The sequence below is a fragment of the Melospiza melodia genome, chromosome 6 (assembly GCF_035770615.1).
Source record: "Melospiza melodia melodia isolate bMelMel2 chromosome 6, bMelMel2.pri, whole genome shotgun sequence".
Classification (NCBI taxonomy): domain Eukaryota; kingdom Metazoa; phylum Chordata; class Aves; order Passeriformes; family Passerellidae; genus Melospiza; species Melospiza melodia.
Genome location: NC_086199.1, coordinates 10,562,916 through 10,573,922, shown reverse-complemented (window position 1 = coordinate 10,573,922; position 11,007 = coordinate 10,562,916).

Sequence of the window (11,007 nt, the reverse complement as noted above, 5' to 3'; positions counted from 1 at the left end):
GCCATTGGATGCCACCATTTCACCAGTTTTGCTCTGTGAAGTTGTTCTTCCCTGGAAGAAAGGTATGGGAAAGAGACTCACTTGAAGCAAGAAAGGAAGAGTACCAAGACACTGCAGTGAATGCCCAGGAGCCTGTCCCCCAGCTGGGGATCATAATCAATCAGTCAAAATATTCCTGAAAAGAGCCTTTTAGTGCAGCACCACTATAACATTTAGCTCCCTGTCAAGTGGTATCTTTCAGAAATTATCTCTCAGTTGGTTTAAAATATTAAGGATGATCAGTAAGAAGAGGAATTATGTATTGCATCTACTTTACAGGCTGGGTGATGTGGCCTGACACCACTCCAGCACACACAGCTGGGATGACAAAATGTGCCAGGGCATTATTATCTCAGGGATGACTGAAAAGTAAAGTTATATTAGTTTTAGACTTCACTGCTTTAGTAGTTATATATCACTCTTCTCCCAAGCACCAGTGGTCAGCAAACATTTACCTTCTGTATTTTGCATCTTCATGAAATCTTGTTTTGGTTGGATTTACTGCCTTAAAGCCAGTCATTTTGGTTCTTTGGTACTGGTCAGATACAGGAATGCTCTGCTCAGCATCACTGTGCATTTGCATTTCTTGAGGACAATTTTTATGTAATACTGCATTTTCATTCCTTGAGGACAATTTTATGTAATACTGCTAAAGACACCATGACATCACTACTGGGATTGGCCCACCTGCCCCACAAAACCTAAGCAAGAGAGCAGTCAGGTTGCTGGAGCATTGATTTAAACTATTTGCTATCACTGTTACAGCAAAAAAGACTGTACTGGGAAAAGGTGAAAGGTGATGTACATTAATGGGTAGCAAAAGTAGATTAACTTTTAAAAAACTACTAGAACATTTTCAAGTCCCAGCTTGAGGACACTGAGCACATGAACTTTGCCTGCCTGCCTTGATCCCTGTCACACAGAGCACTGCAAATAGCCTCCAACACTCTTCCAATGTAGTACTCTCAATTTGTATTTGTAAATTCATACAACACAATTAGAATACATTTTCCCAGAAAAGAATATGTAAGGCACAGAAAACTCTGGAAAAAGGCTGTTTGTAGTATTTCTGCTATCTTCATAGTACCTGAAAGTCTTGAATTGTCAGTGTAAGGCTTTCCTGCAAGCTGCACAGAGATTGTAGCTCTTGCTAAATGAGGCAGAGTGAATGGCAGATTAAAGTCTGACATTTAAAATGATACCTAAGTGCCAAGACATTTGACCAGACATAGTTTATGTGTGGCCAGGCATGAAATTGTGCTTGGCAGCATGGGTGGCCCCATTGCCTGAGCTCCATAACGGCACTGGGGACAGGCCATGGCTTTGCTAGGGGATGTAGGATTGTGCCTTGGTTCCCAGGACTGTGGGGAGACTGGTGCCAGGCAAGACAGAACTGCTTTTGTGTGAATAGTGAAGAAGTGCAGAAAAAGCAAACCAAGCCAGAAGGCAGAAAGGGGGCTGCACTCAGCCCCAGGGAAGGGGATGGCAAACTGCAGGTGGGAAAGAGGCTGAGAATCAGAAGAAAGCCCAGAAAACAGGAATGATTTCACAAGCTGCATTCATAGAGAATGAAAGCTTTGCTTAATATTGGTTACTGCAGAGCAGTGGCCTTCAACTTTTTTCTGTCTGTGGACTAAGGAAGTACTTCCAAGGGAGGCACAGAACACAGATGTGATAATTTGTCTTCCAGTTGGTTAAAAATGGCTGTAAAAGGGAAGGAATGTGCTCCTCTCCATTTTCTGTGGGGGGTCAGGCATAGAGAAGCTTCTACTGAAGTAAGTAAGTAGACTCAAGTTAGCAGCAAAACCACCACTACTGCTGGCAGGGCTGGACTGCTGAGGACAGCATGCCATCCCTACCACCAGGGGCTTTTACAGAATCATAGGATGGTTAGAATTGGAAGGGATGCCAAAGGTGAGCTCATTCCAACCCACCTGCCATGAACAGGGACACCTTCCATGAGACCAGGTGGCTCCTATCCAACAGTACTTCCTGGTGAAGCACATCATGGGTAATCCCAGAACTGAAATGAAGGGAAAATCAAACTAATCACACAAGTTCAGCACCTTGAGCAAGGCACAAAGTGCTGGGGATCATTTCCTGAGTGAGGGAGCTCACAACTTCTCAATACTTTTTTCCAAAACTTGGGGGAAATAACTGTGCTATGAATAGAAACTCATTGAATGGGTAAGAGGCAATAATGGAATTAATCATCAGGGATTCATGAGGCAGCACAAGGCCAAAAGTCTGGTGGCTTTCGTCTCCAAAAGCACGTCATGCACTCGTGGACCGTCATCTTCCCCTCACAGTCCCAGCTGGAGCTCAGGAATGAATTGCTCACGCTTTCATCTTGAGAGCTCTTCAAACAAAAGGGCCTTGAGCCTCCAAAGCACCAGCAAAAGCCCACGGTGCCTCTTTCCCTCAGTGATCTCAAGGCTGAATCCACCCTGGCCTTGCTAGGCAGCTGTTAGTCACCCTCTGAAACAAAGACCATTCCTGGGATGATGGGAGCGCTGTCTGTGAGCAGACAAGGAGAGAAACAACAGCCCAAACAGCTCAAAGGCTGGATTTGCCTGCGGTAAGATGTTCTCCCAGCAAGCTCAGGAAGGAGCTGTTATTTGGAAGCACCACATGGCATTCCACATGTGACATTTCAGCACTGCCTGCGGGGAGGAGGCTGAACCTGAACACACAATTTCCTCTGCTTTTGGCCCTGACCCTTGGGTCTGGGATTTCTCATTTCCACCAAAATGCCTTTTGCAAGTGATTAAATACTAAGACAGCTCAAGGTTGTGTCTCCTAAGTGAATTAATTTTTTAAAAAAAGAGGATTTCTTTGCCTCGCAACAGGGTGGGAATACTTGGATGAATGTCTAATTTTGTTCTATTAAACATCCAAAGCAGAAGAAAATCTTGAGTTAAAAAATTGCCTGTAGGCAGGCATAACAACTCACAGCAATATTATTCCATTTCCCAAAGTTATTCACAATCCATTGAAAACAAGAACTGTTATGTCTCCACAATCAGTTGACCTTCAGCCTTGGTGTGTGGACTTAGATGCCATTGTTTTAGTCACAGCAAGAAAAATGAATTGCATTGTTGCTGTTCCAGCTGTATTTCTGGGAAAATGCTTGCATGGGGTGTACCAAACAGAACCCTCAAAGGAATATTATTTTCCTCAGTTAAAATACATATATATATAACTTGCCCTTTCAACCTCTGATGAGTCAAGCAGCTTCTTTCTGATGCAGGTAGAGAGAAGCCTGGAGGAGTTAAAAACACACACACAGGGCTGCTTATTTTTACATACTGCATACAAATTATTGAGTTTACATCCCAGCACTGGATTTCATATCCAGCACTCACATTTATTTACCTTAGATATTTTCCTCTTTTCTCTGAAGGTGATGTTCAAAATAATTGGGACAACCCCATCTCTTTAGGAAGTGATTTAGGAAGAAGCCATGTCTGGGCACTGTCTTATTGGGAAAAATCCTAGGAGCAAAGCACCTTTCCCAGCCCTATGGTGCAGGTTGTGCCAAGGCAGGAAAGGCAAAAGAAAAGGTTATTACCCTGAAGATCCAACAAGATTCCTCAGATGGTTTTTTGAGAGAAGGAACATTTCATTGCCTGATCAGTGGGAATTTCAATCATCAGGAGAACTGTAAATCTCCTTCAGAAATATGTCCCTATTTACAAAGAAATGAAGGGCTGTTCTCTACTGTCAGTAAACTTGGCAGCAATAACTCTGTTGATTTCAACAGTGAAATATAAGCAATAAGCTCCTTGCTGAGTCAGAGGGCTTGAAACACAGGCTGTCCTCATGGCTACTTGGATTTCCCCTGGAAACTTCCCTCTGCAGCACTTATCAAGCCCAAGTTTGCCTGGGCACATGAGCATAATGCCACAGGAGAGAGGCCAGGAACAGGAAGGGGAAAACCTAGAGGACCCACAGGGAAGTTCAAAACAGAAGAACTTCTGGGTATTTCACTGTCAAGAAATCAAACAGAAATACTGTTTTTGCAGTTTCCTGGGTGCTTTCCCCCAGTACTTTCCACCATCCTGTGATGGGGAGTTAATGGACAGCCTTTCCTGCTGGGCAAAAAGAGAGGCCCCAAAGGAGAGAGCCCTGGGCCAGGGGAGGTGCCTGGGCTGGGGTAAAACAACTGCAGTGAAAAGAGGTCATGATTGGTTCCACCAGGCCTAAACACGATGCTGCTGCCATCATGAGGACCAGCTGGGATTTGGTCCCATCCAGTGACCTTTCCAGTGTTGCATTCCCTGATCTAAAATTAGCCCTCTCATCCCTTGCACACAAGCCCTGTGCCAGCCCAGATACAGCCGTGGGTGACCGGATAGGATCCACCAGCTGAGCACTGGCGAGGACAGGCATGGCCCATTCCAGCTCATGAGCACATTCCTCTCACACCACGGGAGCTGCTGGGTGTCAGGAAACCACACAGGGTGGTTTTGGCAGCTCCTGGGATCAGCTGACAGAGCAGCTCTGTCAGGACACCCAGCCCTATGTGTGCAGCCCAGCTGTGCTATCACATCTGGAGCACTGAGCCACATTGCAGCACAAGTGTCTGATGCTGCTCAGGATGTGGCTCCTTGCACCATTTCTTGTAGCTTAACTGATGAGGCAGTTCCCATTTGCCTTCCCTCAGCCCATGGCTATGCTAGCCCCTGAGGACATACAAGTGAAAAGGGTCCCCAACTTAGAGACCCCTATTTAATGCAGGGGCACTGTAAGAAAAGCAACTTGCATCTTGGAAGCACACATACAAATTTTTCTGGCTTCACAGAGAGCTGCTGCTTGTGTCTTCATGCTGAACCTCATTAGGAAGGCATTAGGAAGCTGTAAACAGAGAAGCAAAGCAATGTTTATAGAAAGAAACAGGAGTAAGCTGGTATAAAGAAAGGACTATGAGACACTGGAGTACCTTTAAAATGGGATGCTGAAAATAATGCTGCTTTTCAGTCAGAGATCCCTGAACCATCTCCAAAGCAGCCATGTTTTTCAGAACATCTGTGCTACAGGCAGTTGAGAATCCCCCACAATGGCCCCAGCCAAGAGCTCCTCCAGATCTGCTCTGAACCCCAAGCCTGGTGCTGTGACCCCACAATTTGCCCTCCATTTCCCAACAGAAACGGGATAGAAGGAAGGAGTTCCCACTCCTCTGGAGTGAATTGTGCTTAGAACACTGAACTTCCACACAGGAAGCACACTTCTGGTTTCTTTCAGGTGAAAAGGAAAAAGCTACATCCTTCCCTCAGCATCTGCTGTTCCTCCCCAAGTCATCACATGCCAGATGTTGAGGCTGCCTATCTGCCTGCAAGCAGCACCAAACACAGGGACAATATCACTCCCTCTGACCCATGGGGAAGGGTGACTTTTCCCAGGCTATGAAGATGCCTGGCTGAAGGTCCAGGGATAGCAAACTGGGAACAGCTGCCAGGGCTGCCAGGTCAAGGGGACTTCCCTTCCAGCACGTGACGTCTCCTGCCCATTGTGAGCATGTCAGGGACAGCTGCCCCCTGCCAGAAATGTCTGACATGAATCCCTCCTCCCTCTCCATGTCAGAGCAACCACAGAAATGCACACCTCCCTCGCTCAAATGCCAGGGGAGGGTGCCAGGGCAGCCTCAGGGACAGATGCCTCCTCCACCAGAATATCACAGCAAAGGTGTCAGCAGCCTAAGCTACGACCACTCCTCAAGCAGAAATACCAGGATGGGGATGCAGACCATGCTTGAATGCAAGCCCTTCCTTTGATGAAGATTTAGGACATTACTGTCAGGTTTGAGCTCCTGGCTCATTACTCAGGCATGTAGTATCTCTAATGCCAGAAGAAACCAAAATCAGGAAAGTTCTCTGGGGTTATCTTGGTCCAGATATGGCCAGAGAGGACAAAACTATCATGGTGTGAGGCTGGTACCACTGGTAGAAAAGCTCCCCAGAAGGGTTCACACTATTGAAGTTATCAAATCACAGTTTTACTGCATGTCAGACCTCCAACACCAACCTCCTTCAAACAGACATAGGAAAAAACAGGTTTTCATCACTTGGAGAGGAAGACAACAGAGGCAGAACTATGACAAGAGGATGAAGATTAACTGCTGCCAAGGATGTTTCTGCTGAACATGGTTCTGCTTGGCTTTCACACCTGGATTCAAAAAAATCATGAGCAGATCAATCTTCTCAGCACAAGGTAAGGATTCTTCCTGTGGCAATAGGGTCCATGTTGAAAAGAACAAAGTATTTTGCAGGAAGAAGGAATCTTTTTGGATCTGAGAACATTAGGTTAGGTAAGTACCTTAGTATTTAAATATTTCATATTGGTTGGCTTCAAAATCTTGGGTTTACATTTTGCTTTCAAGTAGTAAGATAATACTTGAATTGGCCAACTTGATGGTTCCCTTTAACCTCATAGTGAGCTTCCATAGGTGTGAGTGAAAAGTTTGCTCCCCACCTACCACAAAACATAGCCTGCACATGGAATTCTTTGGAGAAGGCTTCAAAGACAGCAGAGATCCATGCCTTGGTGTGCTTCTGTGATAATTTTGAAAGACAAAGGATGTTGTACTTAAAAGCATATAACTTAGCATGTGCATAATTACCAAGGGTTTCAAAGCATAAATGAAACCAAAGTTGGGGCTGGGAAGTAGTTCGCTAAATAAGAGGAAAAGTGAGAGGTTGTATCCTGTGGTCTCACAGGTGTCTCAGACTGGCTAGAAACAACAGCCCCCTCACACTGAAAGGTTTCAGACTTGGACCCCAGGAGGTGCTCTCCACTCACTTGCCTTCATCTAGGGCACCTAGAGGAAATCCAGTTAGCTGCTGTCTAGGAGGTTCTCACTTCACTGACACGTACTGAAACTGGAACAGAGAGTGAAACTTCATCCTAGTGATTTCTGCTATTGTCTGGGAAGTCCTGGGTATCCAATCTTTGCCCACCACCCCTTGGTTGTGTCTCTTACACAAAGCATGGCCTGTCATGGGAACTTTCCCCTCAGTGGTAAACACAGTGTGACACAATCTGCTGGTGAATTCAGAGCCCCATCGCCCAAGCTCTGTTCCTGTCCCTGTGCTGTAAGGCCAGCATTTGATATATACACATAGCTCTTCTCAGCCTGGTTGCTAATGGAGAAAAAGAAATCCTTTTTATTACTTGTAGTCATCACAAACAGGAGAGAGGAAGACACCACATCAGTTGGAAATAATATTGTTGCAAGCTGACCCAAGTGATCAGAGTTAAACGCACAAAGTCTTGAAAGCTGGATCCACTTCTTCCATTCCTCCAACCACTCTGTGGCTGCTGAGCAGTGACAGTGCCTTTGGAGCCAGCAAGTTCCTCCACAGCCTTACTGATCTGTCATGTCCCTGTACTCACAGAAAAGAACTGGGCTTCTTCTTGGCCTAGCTGACATTGCTCTGGTCTGCAGAGCTGAGCCAGCCTTCAGAACTCAAACTTTCATTCTTTTGCTGACCTAAAACTTAAAAAAGTTTTGAAAAGAGCCAAAGAAATGTGGCAGGTGTGATTTCTTGGTCTTTTACCTCACATTCTAATGAGGACCTCAAATCCTCTTCTGCTACCCCTGGACCCCTTTCTGCACATGACCCCACTTCTATAAAATTATCCCACAGTGCACAGAAATAAAAGAGCTATTTCCCAGCACAGGAGGATGAAAAGCAATGAGCTACAAGCAGCTCGTGTCACAGCCCATGCACCCTCACCCCACGCTGTCTCACATGCCTCCCCCAGCACTGCAGAAAGGTCAGCCACCCTAGGGACATCCTTCCCCCAAGCTGCTGCACACCCCATCCCACATGTAAAAGCTGTTGGACATCACCTGACCCTGATTTTCCAGTCCAGCCCCACACTGAGAGTATTTACTGACTCTTCCAAGCACCAACTCAGGCCCCTCTGCTTGGGCTTTGTGTGCCCCCCAGCTCCAGGAGATAGCCACATATTCCCAGCAGAAGGTGGCAAGGAGTGCCTGCTTAGTCAGAAAGCAGCTGCCAGCCACCTGCACCCAGACCTGCTGCTTTTCTACTCTGAAATGTGCACAGCTGGAATTGCTCTGTGAAAATGAGTTAAACTCAGAGAAAATCCCACAGGAATGTTACTATCTTCCCTGTCTGGTAATAAAGGTAATAAAAACAAGTTTGAACAAAAATCTCAAATACCATTCAATGAATAAGCATATTGAATTAATGGACTGCAGGAAGAACATCTTTACCCTCATGACAATCTGCTTCTTGACACACCTTTAGCTAACAATGAGGATAACAGCTTTCAGGACCCTGAAAGAGGAAATTAAAACTGCACTTCAAAAATATTCTCCTTATAAATGCTTCTTGTTGATAGTATCTCCATTTTTGCAGGTAGATCTTTCATTGTCTAATGCAAAGAATTTGCAACTTTTTCTAGTAGAGACACACCCCATTTGCAAGCTCTTGCTCAGCTAAATTTGGATATTAGGACTGGCAGTAAAATTGACTTTGATGCTCAACTGAGAAGGGGGAAACAATCCTATGCAAGTCACTGTTCAAAAGTAAGGAAGCAGCTGCAAAATAAAGTTAAAAATCTCTGAAGAACATCTTGCTTTTAAGTGTAAGTTGCAGGTGAGAAATATATCCTGTGTATTGGAGAAGTGAGGATTCTCCAGGGATTCCAGACTTCCAGGGATTCCAGACTTCAGTTAACTTCTAAGAACTATAAACACTGATAAACAGATATCAGTGTAGTCCTGTGCAGTACACTGAGTAGTTACAGAGCACAGAAAAGTTCCTGTGCAGCACTGGAAGATGTGCAGCCTGGTTTAACTTGGTTACCCAGCACCCAATATTGTTCAAGTGGGTACAAGGTACTTGTGTCAGGAATCAAGTTACACAGACAAGCAATGTCATGCTGCTGAACAGCAGGAGGTCAAAGTGCTGTGATACATTTGGTTTGGGTAAACAAGGGCAGCCAGGGGATGACACCCAAACTCTATATTTTTCATTTAAAACCTAATTACAAGATGCTTTTTGTTCCCCTCTCTGCTGGCAGAAATGCCCTGACCCCACTGAAATTAACTTAAAACAGATGGAGATGAGTCCAGCAACAGATCCCATTACATGAACCTAATTTGGATCCCACAAAAATCATTCTATATGAACATTTATTCAAGAAAACAACCCAGGATGCTCACAAATCTGCAGCTACATTTGGTGCAGGTGTGTACCAGCTGAGCATCACACTCCTTTGACTTCTCCCATCCCTAACTGCAAGAGTTTCCTACGGTCAGGGCCCCCAGTGGGTAATCTGGGGATGAGACATTTGTCTGAACCAGGCTCAAAGACCCTCTGAATATCTAAAGAGAGGTTTCAGTGGGTCTGAGATGTGTCACTGAGCCACTTCCCAATGCAGATTCCCAGCACATCTGTGACAGACATCCCTGCATCCTTCAGGGATCACATAATTGAGGATGTGAGGAACCAGCCCCAGGTTCCCTCCTGCATCCAGAACAGCATGCTCTGCTTTCAGACAGTCACAAACACTGCCTTCCCAGCCATGCCCAGAGCTCTGTGTGTGTGTGTGTGTGTGTTTCTCAGGAGCCATATTCCTTCACCTCCTTCATGGAAAGGTCATTGGATGCAGCATCAAGCTCACCTCCAGCTGTCCCCAAACCAGCTCTAACTGCAGATCTCAAATCTTGCCTCCTCTCCCTTTCTCACTGGCAGTGGAGGAGGTGATGAAATACAGAGGAAGTTTCAGCACTCCAGGGCCAAATCTTGCACTGTTTCCAATGACTTTCAGGCTAATGTGGCACCCAACATTTCCATCCTGTGACCACGGTTATTCCTGGTCACTGGTTGTCAAGGAGTAAGGGGACCCAACCCTGGGGCAATCCCAGAGGGGAACCCCCTGCCCAGCACAGCCAAAGGCTGGCATGACATGAATCAGTGTTTTCCAGATCATGGGTTTGCCCATCAGGGCGGCCCCTCTGCTTCTGTTTCCTGTCTTGGCAGACATTGCTGAGGGTGAGGTTTTTCCCTGCTACCATGGACTTCTTGGAAAGAGTGCCACAGAGGAAAGTGGCTGTGCCAGCAGATAGGATGCTTGCCAAAAAGCACACACCAGGAGAGGCATCTGCCCTCCAGTACTGTGCCAGCTCAACTGGGCACCTCCTTCCAGCACAAACCATGGCTCCAGACCATGTCTGCTGCTGAGGATGTCCCCACACAGGACCTGAGTAGCCCCTCCAAAAGCTTTGTGGCCACACAGGTGCTGAATGTGGACATCAGGAGCACCAGGTAAGCTCATTGTTCACACTCACCTTTAAATCCCTGGACCATTTTTTACATTTTGCATCAGACCAAAGCTATCAGATGAAAACAGAAATTCTCCCAAACACGGTAACCAGGCACTTGGACTTTCTACCTGCCCCACAGCAGCTTCCCAGGAAAGGGGGAAGAGGCAGGCTCTGCAGGACCACAACATTTTGATTTTCTGCCTGCAGGGCAACTGCTTCAACCCAGATCTCATCCAGACATGTGCAGAAGATGCTTCCCATTGAAGCTACCTAAGCAAGAGACAGCACACCCCTCACAGCCTTCACAGACCCTCTGCAAAGGCACCCACAGCCATTGCTGTCACCCTGGCCCTCCAGCCATCCCCTGCTGTGGCAGCATGCTTCTCCAGGTAACAGGGGAACCACACTCCATGGCCAGGGATGCTGGTGGCTAGAAATCAGGAACAGAAATAAGGAAAACAAGTCACAGAATCATGGAATAGTTTGGGTTACAAGAGATCTTTAAAGGTCGTCTAGTCCAACCTCCCTGCAATGAGCAGGGACATCTTCAGCTACATCAGGTTGCTCACATTCCTGTCCAACTTGACCTTGAATGTATCCAGGGAGAGAGCAACTCTCACCTCTCTGGGCAACGTGTTCCAGTGTTTCATCACCCTCATCCTAAAATA